The sequence below is a fragment of the Lissotriton vulgaris genome, chromosome 12 (assembly GCF_964263255.1).
Source record: "Lissotriton vulgaris chromosome 12, aLisVul1.2, whole genome shotgun sequence".
Taxonomy (NCBI): domain Eukaryota; kingdom Metazoa; phylum Chordata; class Amphibia; order Caudata; family Salamandridae; genus Lissotriton; species Lissotriton vulgaris.
This window is the reverse complement of record NC_141700.1, coordinates 444,184,770-444,199,978: the sequence shown is the minus strand read 5'-3', so window position 1 is coordinate 444,199,978 and position 15,209 is coordinate 444,184,770. Positions and strand designations below refer to the sequence as shown.

At 33.3% G+C, this 15,209-nt stretch overlaps 6 non-coding genes across 6 annotated transcripts; all 6 read left to right on the top strand.

The window, feature by feature from the left end:
• The first annotated feature begins 35 nt into the window (after positions 1-35).
• TRNAT-AGU (transfer RNA threonine (anticodon AGU)) lies at positions 36-109 on the top strand. The gene has a single exon. It is a non-coding gene; the product is annotated as a tRNA-Thr (tRNA).
• A 437-nt stretch (positions 110-546) lies between these two features.
• TRNAT-CGU (transfer RNA threonine (anticodon CGU)) lies at positions 547-619 on the top strand. Its single transcript has one exon. It is a non-coding gene; the product is annotated as a tRNA-Thr (tRNA).
• A 5,969-nt stretch (positions 620-6,588) lies between these two features.
• TRNAT-AGU (transfer RNA threonine (anticodon AGU)) lies at positions 6,589-6,662 on the top strand. Its single transcript has one exon. It is a non-coding gene; the product is annotated as a tRNA-Thr (tRNA).
• A 1,963-nt stretch (positions 6,663-8,625) lies between these two features.
• Positions 8,626-8,699, top strand: TRNAT-AGU (transfer RNA threonine (anticodon AGU)). The gene has a single exon. It is a non-coding gene; the product is annotated as a tRNA-Thr (tRNA).
• Positions 8,700-13,049: 4,350 nt separating this feature from the next.
• Positions 13,050-13,123, top strand: TRNAT-AGU (transfer RNA threonine (anticodon AGU)). The gene has a single exon. It is a non-coding gene; the product is annotated as a tRNA-Thr (tRNA).
• Positions 13,124-14,578: 1,455 nt separating this feature from the next.
• On the top strand, positions 14,579-14,651 carry TRNAT-CGU (transfer RNA threonine (anticodon CGU)). The gene has a single exon. It is a non-coding gene; the product is annotated as a tRNA-Thr (tRNA).
• The last annotated feature ends 558 nt before the right edge of the window (positions 14,652-15,209 follow it).

The following is a 15,209-nucleotide window of genomic DNA, read 5'->3' as shown; positions in this document are numbered from 1 at the left end:
ATAAAGAAAAGTGTTTCAAATTTAAGAATCAAGTGGGTCCTGTGGCTTAGCTGGTTAAAGCGCCTGTCTAGTAAACAGGAGATCCTGAGTTCAAATCTCAGCAGCGCCTTGCTTTTCTCATTGTTATATAACAAATCATTTTCATTAGGTCTTATTCCGATACAATTAAAATATAAAAGTCTGATTCATCTTACTGTTGAACAGATCATCTTTAACCTTATAAAAACCCAAGTATTTTCAAGATTATAGAATGAATACTGTTATTTCCAAATTAAAAAAATACATATCTATGAGAAAGACGTAGATGAAATGTCTACCTAGATTGGAGCAATATTATTACCTTCATGAAAAAAAATTGTAAAGAATTCAAGAAATGAAATTGGGTTTCATAAGAGTACCTGTTTATTAAAACATAATAATACTTTCGTAGTGATTGAGTATGTTTTCGTGTTTAAGATTACAATACATATAAAGAAGAATTTATAGCAGGAAACACATTTTCATCTTCAACAATGAATTATTTATGCATTTCTTACTATTAACGTTGGTGCTGTGGCTTAGTGGTTAAAGCTCCTGTCTCGTAAACAGGAAATCCTGAGTTCAAATCTCAGCAGCATTTAACTGTTTTCTCCATGCTTTCCGAATCATTTTCATCAAACAAGTGTTGAATACAATTTAAGTATAAACATCTGGTTCTATGAACTTTAGAATAAGTTATCTTAAAAATTAAATAAAATGCTTGGTATTGTGAAGATTTTTCTAGGAATGCATTGACTGAAATAGGGAAAAGAAAATGACAAAGAACAAGATAGAGGTGAATGATCACTCTATTGTTGAATTCAACTAATCCATTCTTCAGCAAGGTATATTTTAAAATGATATGAATAGGGTAAACTTCAAATTAGAGAGGTGTTTTTGAATAAGTGAAGAGTCTTCATTCATCTTAAGTGTTTGAGTAGAGAAGTGTGTGAACTTAGAAAAGAATATGAAAGTGAAAAAGCAATATTCTCTTGAACACCATAAAGAAAAGTGTTTCAATTTTAAAAATCAAGTCGGTGCTGTGGCTTAGCTGGTTAAAGCGCCTGTCTAGGTAACAAGAGATCCTGAGTTCAACTCTCAGCAGTGCCTTGCTTTTCTCATTGTTATATAACAAATCATTTTCATTAGGTCTTATTCCGATACAATTAAAATATAAAAGTCTGATTCATCTTACTGTTGAACAGATCAACTTTAACCTTATAAAAACCCAAGTATTTTTAAGATTATAGAATGAATACTGTTATTGCAAAATGAAAAAAATACATATCTATGAGAAAGACGTAGATGAAATGTCTACCTAGATTGGAGCAATATTATTACCTTCATGAAAAAAAATTGTAAAGAATTCAAGAAATGAAAGTGGGTTTTATAAGAGTACCTGTTTATTAAAACATATGAATCCTTGCGTAGTGATTGAGTATCTTTTCGTGTTTAAGATTACAATACATATAAAGAAGAATTTATAGCAGAAAACACATTTTCATCATCAACAATAAATTATTTATGCATTTTTGACTGTTACAGTTGGTGCTGTGGCTGAGTGGTTAAAGCTCCTATCTCGTAAACAGGAAATCCTGAGTTCAAATCTCAGCAGCATTTAACTGTTTTCTTCATGCTTTCCGAATAATTTTCATCAAACAAGTGTTGAATACAATTTAAGTATAAACAACTGGTTCTATGAACTTTAGAATAAGTTATCTTAAAAATTAAATAAAATACTTGGTATTGTGAAGATTTTTGTAGGAATGCATTGATTGAAATAGGGAAAAGAAAATGACAAAGAACAAGATAGAAGTGAATGATCACTCTATTGTTGAATTCAACTAATCCATTCTTCAGCAAGGTATATTTTAAAATGATATGAATAGGGTAAACTTCAAATTAGAGAGGTGTTTTTGGATAAGTGAAGAGTCTTCATTCATCTTAAGTTCATGAGTAGAGAAGTGTGTGAACTTAGAAGAGAATATGAAAGTGAAAAAGCAATATTCTCTTGAACACCATAAAGAAAAGTGTTTCAAAATTAAGAATCAAGTGGGTGCTGTGGCTTAGCTGGTTAAAGCGCCTGTTTAGTAAAAAGGAGATCCTGAGTTCAACTCTCAGCAGCGCCTTGCTTTTCTCATTGTTATATAACAAATCATTTTCATTAGGTCCTATTCCAATACAATTAAAATATAAAAGTCTGATTCATCTTACTGTTGAACAGATCATCTTAAACCTTATAAAAACCCAAGTATTTTCAGGATTATAGAATGAATACTGTTATTGCAAAATAAAAAAATACATATCTATGAGAAAGACGTAGATGAAATTTCTACCTAGATTTGAGCAATATTAATACCTTCATGAAAAAAATTGTAAAGAATTCAAGAAATGAAATTGGGTTTTATAAGAGTACCTGTTTATTAAAACATATTAATCCTTGCGTAGTGATTGAGTATCTTTTCGTGTTTAAGATTACAATACATATAAAGAAGAATTTATAGCAGAAACACATTTTCATCATCAACAATAAATTATTTATGCATTTTTCACTATTAACGTTGGTGCTGTGGCTTAGTGGTTAAAGTGCCTGTCTCGTAAACAGGAAATCCTGAGTTCAAATTCCAGCAGCACCTAACGGTTTTCTCCATGCTTTCCGAATAATTTTCATCAAACAAGTGTTGAATACAATTTAAGAATAAACATCTGGTTCTATGAACTTTAGAATAAGTTATCTTAAAAATTAAATAAAATGCTTGGTATTGTGAAGATTTTTGTAGGAATGCATTGACTGAAATAGGAAAAAGAAAATGACAAAGAACAAGATAGAGGTGAATGATCACTCTATTGTTGAATTCAACTAATCCATTCTTCAGCAAGGCATATTTTAAAATGATATGAATAGGGTAAACTTCAAATTAGAGAGGTGTTTTTGAAAAAGTGAAGAGTCTTCATTCATCTTAAGTGTTTGAGTAGAGAAGTGTGTGCATTTTTCACTATTAACGTTGGTGCTGTGGCTTAGTGGTTAAAGTGCCTGTCTCGTAAACAGGAAATCCTGAGTTCAAATTCCAGCAGCACCTAACGGTTTTCTCCATGCTTTCCGAATAATTTTCATCAAACAAGTGTTGAATACAATTTAAGAATAAACATCTGGTTCTATGAACTTTAGAATAAGTTATCTTAAAAATTAAATAAAATGCTTGGTATTGTGAAGATTTTTGTAGGAATGCATTGACTGAAATAGGAAAAAGAAAATGACAAAGAACAAGATAGAGGTGAATGATCACTCTATTGTTGAATTCAACTAATCCATTCTTCAGCAAGGCATATTTTAAAATGATATGAATAGGGTAAACTTCAAATTAGAGAGGTGTTTTTGAAAAAGTGAAGAGTCTTCATTCATCTTAAGTGTTTGAGTAGAGAAGTGTGTGAACTTAGAAAAGAATATGAAAGTGAAAAAGCAATATTCTCTTGAACACCATAAAGAAAAGTCTTTCAAATATTAAGAATCAAGTGGGTGCTGTGGCTTAGCTGGTTAAAGCGCATGTCTAGTAAACAGGAGATCCTGAGTTCAACTCTCAGCAGTGCCTTGCTTTTCTCATTGTTATATAACAAATCATTTTCATTAGGTTTTATTCCGATTCAATTAACATATAAAAGTCTGATTCATCTTACTGTTGAAAAGATCATTTTAAACCTTATAAAACCCAAGTATTTTCAAGATTATAGAATGAATACTGTTATTGCAAAATGAAAAACATATATATCTATGAGAACGACGTAGATGAAATTTCTACCTAGATTTGAGCAATATTAATAACTTCATGAAAAAAATTGTAAAGAATTCAAGAAATGAAATTGGGTTTTATAAGAGTACCTGTTTATTAAAACATATTAATCCTTGCGTAGTGATTGAGTATCTTTTCGTGTTTAAGATTACAATACATATAAAGAAGAATTTATAGCAGAAAACACATTTTCATCATCAACAATGAATTATTTATGCATTTTTTACTTTTAACGTTGGTGCTGTGGCTTAGTGGTTAAAGCGCCTGTCTCATAAACAGGAAATCATGAGTTAGAATCTCAGCATCACCTAACTGTTTTCTCCATGCTTTCCGAATAATTTACATCAAACAAGTGTTGAATACAATTTAAGAATAAACATCTGGTTCTATGAACTTTAGAATAAGTTATCTTAAAAATTAAATAAAATGTTTGGTATTGTGAAGATTTTTGTAGGAACGCATTGACTGAAATAGGGAAAAGAAAATGACAAAGAACAAGATAGAGGTGAATGATCACTCTATTGTTCAATTCAACTAATCCATTCTTCAGCAAGGTATATTTTAAAATGATATGAATAGGGTAAACTTCAAATTAGAGAGGTGTTTTTGAATAAGTGAAGAGTCTTCATTCATCTTAAGTGTTTGAGTAGAGAAGTGTGTGAACTTAGAAAAGAATATGAAAGTGAAAAAGCAATATTCTCTTGAACACCATAAAGAAAAGTGTTTCAAATTTAAGAATCAAGTGGGTCCTGTGGCTTAGCTGGTTAAAGCGCCTGTCTAGTAAACAGGAGATCCTGAGTTCAAATCTCAGCAGCGCTTTGCTTTTCTCATTGTTATATAACAAATCATTTTCATTAGGTCTTATTCCGATACAATTAAAATATAAAAGTCTGATTCATCTTACTGTTGAACAGATCATCTTTAACCTTATAAAAACCCAAGTATTTTCAAGATTATAGAATGAATACTGTTATTGGCAAATGAAAAAAATACATATCTATGAGAAAGACGTAGATGAAATGTCTACCTAGATTGGAGCAATATTATTACCTTCATGAAAAAAAATTGTAAAGAATTCAAGAAATGAAAGTGGGTTTTATAAGAGTTCCTGTTTATTAAAACATATGAATCCTTGCGTAGTGATTGAGTATCTTTTCGTGTTTAAGATTACAATACATATAAAGAAGAATTTATAGCAGAAAACACATTTTCATCATCAACAATAAATTATTTATGCATTTTTGACTGTTACCGTTGGTGCTGTGGCTTAGTGGTTAAAGCTCCTATCTCGTAAACAGGAAATCCTGAGTTCAAATCTCAGCAGCATTTAACTGTTTTCTTCATGCTTTCCGAATAATTTTCATCAAACAAGTGTTGAATACAATTTAAGTATAAACAACTGGTTCTATGAACTTTATAATAAGTTATCTTAAAAATTAAATAAAATACTTGGTATTGTGAAGATTTTTGTAGGAATGCATTGATTGAAATAGGGAAAAGAAAATGACAAAGAACAAGATAGAGGTGAATGATCACTCTATTGTTGAATTCAACCAATCCATTCTTCAGCAAGGTATATTTTAAAATGATATGAATAGGGTAAACTTCAAATTAGAGAGGTGTTTTTGGATAAGTGAAGAGTCTTCATTCATCTTAAGTTCATGAGTAGAGAAGTGTGTGAACTTAGAAGAGAATATGAAAGTGAAAAAGCCATATTCTCTTGAACACCATAAAGAAAAGTGTTTCAAAATTAAGAATCAAGTGGGTGCTGTGGCTTAGCTGGTTAAAGCGCATGTTTAGTAAAAAGGAGATCCTGAGTTCAACTTTCAGCAGCGCCTTGCTTTTCTCATTGTTATATAACAAATCATTTTCATTAGGTCTTATTCCAATACAATTAAAATATAAAAGTCTGATTCATCTTACTGTTGAACAGATCATCTTAAACCTTATAAAAACCCAAGTATTTTCAGGATTATAGAATGAATACTGTTATTGCAAAATAAAAAAATACATATCTATGAGAAAGACGTAGATGAAATTTCTACCTAGATTTGAGCAATATTAATACCTTCATGAAAAAAAATTGTAAAGAATTCAAGAAATGAAATTGGGTTTTATAAGAGTACCTGTTTATTAAAACATATTAATCCTTGCGTAGTGATTGAGTATCTTTTCGTGTTTAAGATTACAATACATATAAAGAAGAATTTATAGCAGAAACACATTTTCATCATCAACAATAAATTATTTATGCATTTTTCACTATTAACGTTGGTGCTGTGGCTTAGTGGTTAAAGTGCCTGTCTCGTAAACAGGAAATCCTGAGTTCAAATTCCAGCAGCACCAAACGGTTTTCTCCATGCTTTCCGAATAATTTTCATCAAACAAGTGTTGAATACAATTTAAGAATAAACATCTGGTTCTATGAACTTTAGAATAAGTTATCTTAAAAATTAAATAAAATGCTTGGTATTGTGAAGATTTTTGTAGGAATGCATTGACTGAAATAGGAAAAAGAAAATGACAAAGAACAAGATAGAGGTGAATGATCACTCTATTGTTGAATTCAACTAATCCATTCTTCAGCAAGGCATATTTTAAAATGATATGAATAGGGTAAACTTCAAATTAGAGATGTGTTTTTGAAAAAGTGAAGAGTCTTCATTCATCTTAAGTGTTTGAGTAGAGAAGTGTGTGAACTTAGAAAAGAATATGAAAGTGAAAAAGCAATATTCTCTTGAACACCATAAAGAAAAGTCTTTCAAATATTAGGAATCAAGTGGGTGCTGTGGCTTAGCTGGTTAAAGCGCCTGTCTAGTAAACAGGAGATCCTGAGTTCAACTCTCAGCAGTGCCTTGCTTTTCTCATTGTTATATAACAAATCATTTTCATTAGGTTTTATTCCGATTCAATTAACATATAAAAGTCTGATTCATCTTACTGTTGAAAAGATCATTTTAAACCTTATAAAAACCCAAGTATTTTCAAGATTATAGAATGAATACTGTTATTGCAAAATGAAAAACATATATATCTATGAGAACGACGTAGATGAAATTTCTACCTAGATTTGAGCAATATTAATACCTTCATGAAAAAAATTGTAAAGAATTCAAGAAATGAAATTGGGTTTTATAAGAGTACCTGTTTATTAAAACATATTAATCCTTGCGTAGTGATTGAGTATCTTTTCGTGTTTAAGATTACAATACATATAAAGAAGAATTTATAGCAGAAAACACATTTTCATCATCAACAATGAATTATTTATGCATTTTTTACTTTTAACGTTGGTGCTGTGGCTTAGTGGTTAAAGCGCCTGTCTCATAAACAGGAAATCATGAGTTAGGATCTCAGCATCACCTAACTGTTTTCTCCATGCTTTCCGAATAATTTACATCAAACAAGTGTTGAATACAATTTAAGAATAAACATGTGGTTCTATGAACTTTAGAATAAGTTATCTTAAAAATTAAATAAAATGCTTGGTATTGTGAAGATTTTTGTAGGAACGCATTGACTGAAATAGGGAAAAGAAAATGACAAAGAACAAGATAGAGGTGAATGATCACTCTATTGTTCAATTCAACTAATCCATTCTTCAGCAAGGTATATTTTAAAATGATATGAATAGGGTAAACTTCAAATTAGAGAGGTGTTTTTGAATAAGTGAAGAGTCTTCATTCATCTTAAGTGTTTGAGTAGAGAAGTGTGTGAACTTAGAAAAGAATATGAAAGTGAAAAAGCAATATTCTGCTGAACACCATAAAGAAAAGTGTTTCAAAATAAAGAATCAAGTGGGTGCTGTGGCTTAGCTGGTTATAGCACCTGTTTATTAAAAGGAGATTCTGAGTTCAAATCTCAGCAGCGCCTTGCTTTTCTCATTGTTATATAACAAATCATTTTCATTAGGTCTTATTCCGATACAATTTAAATATAAAAGTCTGATTCATCTTACTGTTGAACAGATCATCTTAAACCTTATGAAAACACAACTATTTTCAAGATTATAGAATGAATACTGTTATTGCCAAATGAAAAAAAGTACATATCTATGAGAAAGACGTAGATGAAATGTCTACCAAGATTGGAGCAATATTAATACCTTCATGATTTTTTTTGTAAAGAATTCAAGAAATGATATTGGGTTTTATAAGAGTACCTGTTTATTAAAACATATTAATACTTGCGTAGTGATTGAGTATGTTTTCGTGTTTAAGATTACAATACATATAAAGAAGAATTTATAGCAGGAAACACATTTTCATCATCAACAATGAATTATTTATGCCTTTCTTATTATTAATGTTGGTGCTGTGGCTTAGTGGTTAAAGCGCCTGTCTCGTAAACAAGAAATCCTGAGTTCAAAGCTCAGCAGCATTTAACTGTTTTCTCCATGCTTTCCAAATAATTTTCATCAAACAAGTGTTGAATACAGTTTAAGTATAAACATCTGGTTCTATGAACTTTAGAATAAGTTATCTTAAAAATTAAATAAAATGCTTGGTATTGAGAAGATTTTTGTAGGAATGCATTGACTGAAATAGGGAAAAGAAAATGACAAAGAACAAGATACAGGTGAATGATCACTCTATTGTTGAATTCAACTAATCCATTCTTCAGCAAGGTATATTTTAAAATGATATGAATAGGGTAAGCTTCAAATTAGAGAGGTGTTTTTGAATAAGTGAAGAGTCTTCATTCATCTTAAGTGTTTGAGTAGAGAAGTGTGTGAACTTAGAAAAGAATATGAAAGTGAAAAAGCAATATTCTCTTGAACACCATAAAGAAAAGTCTTTCAAAAATTAAGAATCAAGTGGGTGCTGTGGCTTAGCTGGTTAAAGCGCCTGTCTAGTAAACAGGAGATCCTGAGTTCAACTCTCAGCAGTGCCTTGCTTTTCTCATTGTTATATAACAAATCATTTTCATTAGGTTTTATTCCGATTCAATTAACATATAAAAGTCTGATTCATCTTACTGTTGAAAAGATCATTTTAAACCTTATAAAAACCCAAGTATTTTCAAGATTATAGAATGAATACTGTTATTGCAAAATGAAAAACATATATATCTATGAGAACGACGTAGATGAAATTTCTACCTAGATTTGAGCAATATTAATACCTTCATGAAAAAAATTGTAAAGAATTCAAGAAATGAAATTGGGTTTTATAAGAGTACCTGTTTATTAAAACATATGAATCCTTGCGTAGTGATTGAGTATCTTTTCGTGTTTAAGATTACAATACATATAAAGAAGAATTTATAGCAGAAAACACATTTTCATCATCAACAATAAATTATTTATGCATTTTTGACTGTTACCGTTGGTGCTGTGGCTTAGTGGTTAAAGCTCCTATCTCGTAAACAGGAAATCCTGAGTTCAAATCTCAGCAGCATTTAACTGTTTTCTTCATGCTTTCCGAATAATTTTCATCAAACAAGTGTTGAATACAATTTAAGTATAAACAACTGGTTCTATGAACTTTAGAATAAGTTATCTTAAAAATTAAATAAAATACTTGGTATTGTGAAGATTTTTGTAGAAATGCATTGATTGAAATATGTATGTATGTATATGTATGTATGTATGTATGTATAAAATATTTTATTACGCGCTCTGCTACTACAGAGTATCCTGGCGCGATATGTGAGCTTAAACAGGGCCAAACCAGAAGGAGAAAGAAAAAAAGCAACTAGATACTGAGTTTAAAAAGGTGGGTTTTTAACCCCTTCTTAAATTCTGTCAGTGTGGCTGAAGCTCGCAAAGAGAGCGGCAGGGCATTCCACGACAGAGCTGCTTGGACAGAGATAGACTGGCCACCCAATCTCACATATCTGACTTTAGGCGTAGACATCAGAAGGAGATTAGCTGATCGGAGTGCACGGCGAGGAATATAGAAAGTAAACCTCTTGTGCAAGTATTGTGGTCCTTGTTGGTGCAAGGCACGAAAGGCCAGGACCAGTGATTTAAACACAATACGATGGGCCACAGGAAGCCAGTGGAGCTTTCGAAGATGGGCAGATGCGCTAGTTCTTCTCGGGAGGTGAAATAAAAGTCGAACCGCAGCATTCTGAATGATCTGCATTCGATTGATAAGATATTTAGGGAGACCGCTAAAGAGGGCGTTGGCGTAATCTAGCCTTGATAAGATCAGAGCACGCAGAACCGTCTCTTTTGCTTCCCTATGAAGCAGTGGGAGGAACCTTTTTAGTGACTTAAGGGTCAGGAAACAGGTCGCCGTAAGTTTTTTTAGATGCACTTCAAACCTGAGATCCTGTCCAAACCAGACCCCCAAGTTTTTGGCCAGGCCTCTGAGAGAGCTGGGACAGGCAAAATCAGGCGGCCAGATAAGATCCTTGAAGTTGGCCGGGAAGTTGCCATAAAACAACAGCTCTGTCTTGTCCTCGTTACATTTGAGTTGGGCTGAAAGGAGCCACCGAAAGACATTGGATAGACAGGAGCAGACGACACTGGCATCTAAGCAGTTCTTAGGCCAGGTAAACAACAGCTGTGTGTCGTCGGCATACGCCATTATTTTGGCTCCCCACTGCTCAGCCAGATGGATCAACGGAGTCATATAAATGTTGAACAACAGAGGACTCAACGTCGACCCCTGAGGGACCCCTGTGCTGAGCTTCTTGGGAGACGAGGCGTAAGGAGGTATCCATACTTGCTGCGTCCGCTCCGACAGAAATGAGGACAGCCAGGCCAGAACGCGCCTGACAGTCCCACCTCTGCCAGCCGATTCAGCAGCAGAGCATGGGGTACCGTATCGAAGGCGGCAGATAGGTCCAGCAAAACCAGGACCGCTCTGCCGCCTCCGTCAAGGCACTCCCTAATAGCCTCTGAGACTTCCACCAGGGCCGTCTCAGTGCTAAAAGCCGCCCTGAAACCCGATTGAGCCGGGTGAAGGGCTTTAGAGGACTCAATGAAATTATTCAGTTGTCTGAAGACAACCTTTTCACAGACCTTCGCCAATGCCGGGAGCAGCGATATCGGACGATAACTGGATGTGGCTAGAGGGTCCAGGCCAGGTTTCTTTAGCAGGGGAAGTAATTTCGCCTGTTTCCAACAAATGGGCACAGAGGCAGAGGCCAGAGACAGATTAACAACCTGAGTGACCTCCTGATATACCAAGCTCGCCGCTCCACCCAGAACCCTGGCGGGGCACGGATCAGAGGGCGAACCCGACTTTAATGACTCCAGGATGGCCAGCACGTCCGCTTGCAGAGCTGGCTCGAAGATGGAAAATTGACTGATGGATTGCTTCCCACCAGAGCTGGCAAAGGGTGCCAAAGGCTGAAGAAGACCACAGGAATTTTGGAGCTCTTCTTGGATTTTAGCGATTTTATTGTCGAAAAAACAGGACAGTTCCTCGCACCAAAGATCAGAAGCCGGAAGGACTGGGGAGGCAGCACTGGGAGAGAGGAAACTCTGAACAATGGCAAAGACTTCTTTGCCATTGTTGTCCGCCTTCTCTATCCTTTCTGAGAAATACCTGCTTTTAGCAGCCTTAATTTCGGCATAGTAAACCTTCTGCGCCCTCCGCAGATCGCTCTTCAGGTCAGGGCGGAATTCAAGGCGCCAAGCTCGCTCCAGTTTTTTACAGCCGGATTTGAGTTCCCTGAGAGCGTGGGAGAACCAGGGTTTAGAGGGCGATGACCTGACCCGTTTACTACCACCTCTATTGGTGGGTACGACGGCGCTTTGTTTAACCCAGGCATTGAATGAATCCACAGCAGACTCTAGGTTAGACGGCAAAATTGGCCGATTAGCCAAAAGAGACTCTGAAAAAGTGGTTACATTTATTCGCTGGGCGTGAGCTTGAGGGGCAGGCAGATCACTCGGCCCTTTAGAACTTAAGGGCCATGTGAACAAAAGCAAGGCATGGTCCGACCAGGTAACCCTCATAGGGGGTAACATAGTGATCTCGAAGTTAGAGCAAAATAGGGAAAAGAAAATGACAAAGAACAAGATAGAGGTGAATGATCACTCTATTGTTGAATTCAACTAATCCATTCTTCAGCAAGGTATATTTTAAAATGATATGAATAGGGTAAACTTCAAATTAGAGAGGTGTTTTTGGATAAGTGAAGAGTCTTCATTCATCTTAAGTTCATGAGTAGAGAAGTGTGTGAACTTAGAAGAGAATATGAAAGTGAAAAAGCCATATTCTCTTGAACACCATAAAGAAAAGTGTTTCAAAATTAAGAATCAAGTGGGTGCTGTGGCTTAGCTGGTTAAAGTGCATGTTTAGTAAAAAGGAGATCCTGAGTTCAACTCTCAGCAGCGCCTTGCTTTTCTCATTGTTATATAACAAATCATTTTCATTAGGTCTTATTCCAATACAATTAAAATATAAAAGTCTGATTCATCTTACTGTTGAACAGATCATCTTAAACCTTATAAAAACCCAAGTATTTTCAGGATTATAGAATGAATACTGTTATTGCAAAATAAAAAAATACATATCTATGAGAAAGACGTAGATGAAATTTCTACCTAGATTTGAGCAATATTAATACCTTCATGAAAAAAAATTGTAAAGAATTCAAGAAATGAAATTGGGTTTTATAAGAATACCTGTTTATTAAAACATATTAATCCTTGCGTAGTGATTGAGTATCTTTTCGTGTTTAAGATTACAATACATATAAAGAAGAATTTATAGCAGAAACACATTTTCATCATCAACAATAAATTATTTATGCATTTTTCACTATTAACGTTGGTGCTGTGGCTTAGTGGTTAAAGTGCCTGTCTCGTAAACAGGAAATCCTGAGTTCAAATTCCAGCAGCACCAAACGGTTTTCTCCATGCTTTCCGAATAATTTTTATCAAACAAGTGTTGAATACAATTTAAGAATAAACATCTGGTTCTTTGAACTTTAGAATAAGTTATCTTAAAAATTAAATAAAATGCTTGGTATTGTGAAGATTTTTGTAGGAATGCATTGACTGAAATAGGAAAAAGAAAATGACAAAGAACAAGATAGAGGTGAATGATCACTCTATTGTTGAATTCAACTAATCCATTCTTCAGCAAGGCATATTTTAAAATGATATGAATAGGGTAAACTTCAAATTAGAGATGTGTTTTTGAAAAAGTGAAGAGTCTTCATTCATCTTAAGTGTTTGAGTAGAGAAGTGTGTGAACTTAGAAAAGAATATGAAAGTGAAAAAGCAATATTCTCTTGAACACCATAAAGAAAAGTCTTTCAAATATTAGGAATTAAGTGGGTGCTGTGGCTTAGCTGGTTAAAGCGCCTGTCTAGTAAACAGGAGATCCTGAGTTCAACTCTCAGCAGTGCCTTGCTTTTCTCATTGTTATATAACAAATCATTTTCATTAGGTTTTATTCCGATTCAATTAACATATAAAAGTCTGATTCATCTTACTGTTGAAAAGATCATTTTAAACCTTATAAAAACCCAAGTATTGTCAAGATTATAGAATGAATACTGTTATTGCAAAATGAAAAACATATATATCTATGAGAACGACGTAGATGAAATTTCTACCTAGATTTGAGCAATATTAATACCTTTATGAAAAAAATTGTAAAGAATTCAAGAAATGAAATTGGGTTTTATAAGAGTACCTGTTTATTAAAACATATTAATCCTTGCGTAGTGATTGAGTATCTTTTCGTGTTTAAGATTACAATACATATAAAGAAGAATTTATAGCAGAAAACACATTTTCATCATCAACAATGAATTATTTATGCATTTTTTACTTTTAACGTTGGTGCTGTGGCTTAGTGGTTAAAGCGCCTGTCTCATAAACAGGAAATCATGAGTTAGAATCTCAGCATCACCTAACTGTTTTCTCCATGCTTTCCGAATAATTTACATCAAACAAGTGTTGAATACAATTTAAGAATAAACATCTGGTTCTATGAACTTTAGAATAAGTTATCTTAAAAATTAAATAAAATGCTTGGTATTGTGAAGATTTTTGTAGGAATGCATTGACTGAAATAGGGAAAAGAAAATGACAAAGAACAAGATAGAGGTGAATGATCACTCTATTGTTGAATTCAACTAATCCATTCTTCAGCAAGGTATATTTTAAAATGATATGAATAGGGTAAACTTCAAATTAGAGAGGTGTTTTTGAATAAGTGAAGAGTCTTCATTCATCTTAAGTGTTTGAGTAGAGACGTGTGTGAACTTAGAAAAGAATATGAAAGTGAAAAAGCAATATTCTCTTGAAAACCATAAAGAAAAGTGTTTCAAATTTAAGAATCAAGTGGGTGCTGTGGCTTAGCTGGTTAAAGCGCCTGTATAGTAAACAGGAGATTCTGAGTTCAACTCTCAGCCGTGCCTTGCTTTTCTCATTGTTATATAATAAATCATTTTCATTAGGTCTTATTCCGATACAATTAAAATATAAAAGTCTGATTCATCTTACTGATGAACAGATCATCTTTAACCTTATAAAAACCCAAGTATTTTCAAGATTATAGAATGAATAATGTTATTGCAAAATGAAAAAAATACATATCTATGAGAAAGACGTAGATGAAATATCTACCTAGATTGGAGCAATAATATTACCTTCATGAAAAAAAATTGTAAAGAATTCAAGAAATGAAATTGGGTTTTATAGGAGTACCTGCTTATTAAAACATATTAATCCTTGCGTAGTGATTGAGTATCTTTTCGTGTTTAAGATTACAATACATACAAAGAAGAATTTATAGCAGAAAACACATTTTCATCATTAACAATAAATTCTTTATGCATTTTTTACTATTACTGATGGTGCTGTGGCTTAGTGGTTAAAGCTCCTGTCTCGTAAACAGGAAATCCTGAGTTCAATTCTCAGCAGCATTTAACTGTTTTCTCCATGCTTTCCGAATAATTTTCATCAAACAAGTGTTGAATACAATTTAAGTATAAACATCTGGTTCTATGAACTTTAGAATAAGTTATCTTAAAAATTAAATAAAATGCTTGGTATTGTGAAGATTTTTGTAGGAATGCATTGACTGAAATAGGGAAAAGAAAATGACAAAGAACAAGATAGAGGTGAATGATCACTCTATTGTTGAATTCAACTAATCCATTCTTCAGCAAGGTATATTTTAAAATGATATGAATAGGGTAAACTTCAAATTTGAGAGGTGTTTTTGAATAAGTGAAGAGTCTTCATTCATCTTAAGTGTTTGAGTAGAGAAGTGTGTGAACTTAGAAAAGAATATGAAAGTGAAAAAGCAATATTCTCTTGAACACCATAAAGAAAAGTGTTTCAAATTTAAGAATCAAGTGGGTGCTGTGGCTTAGCTGGTTAAAGCGCCTGTCTAGTAAACAGGAGATCCTGAGTTCAACTCTCAGCAGTCCCTAGCTTTTCTCATTGTTATATAACAAATCATTTTTATTAGGTCTTATTCC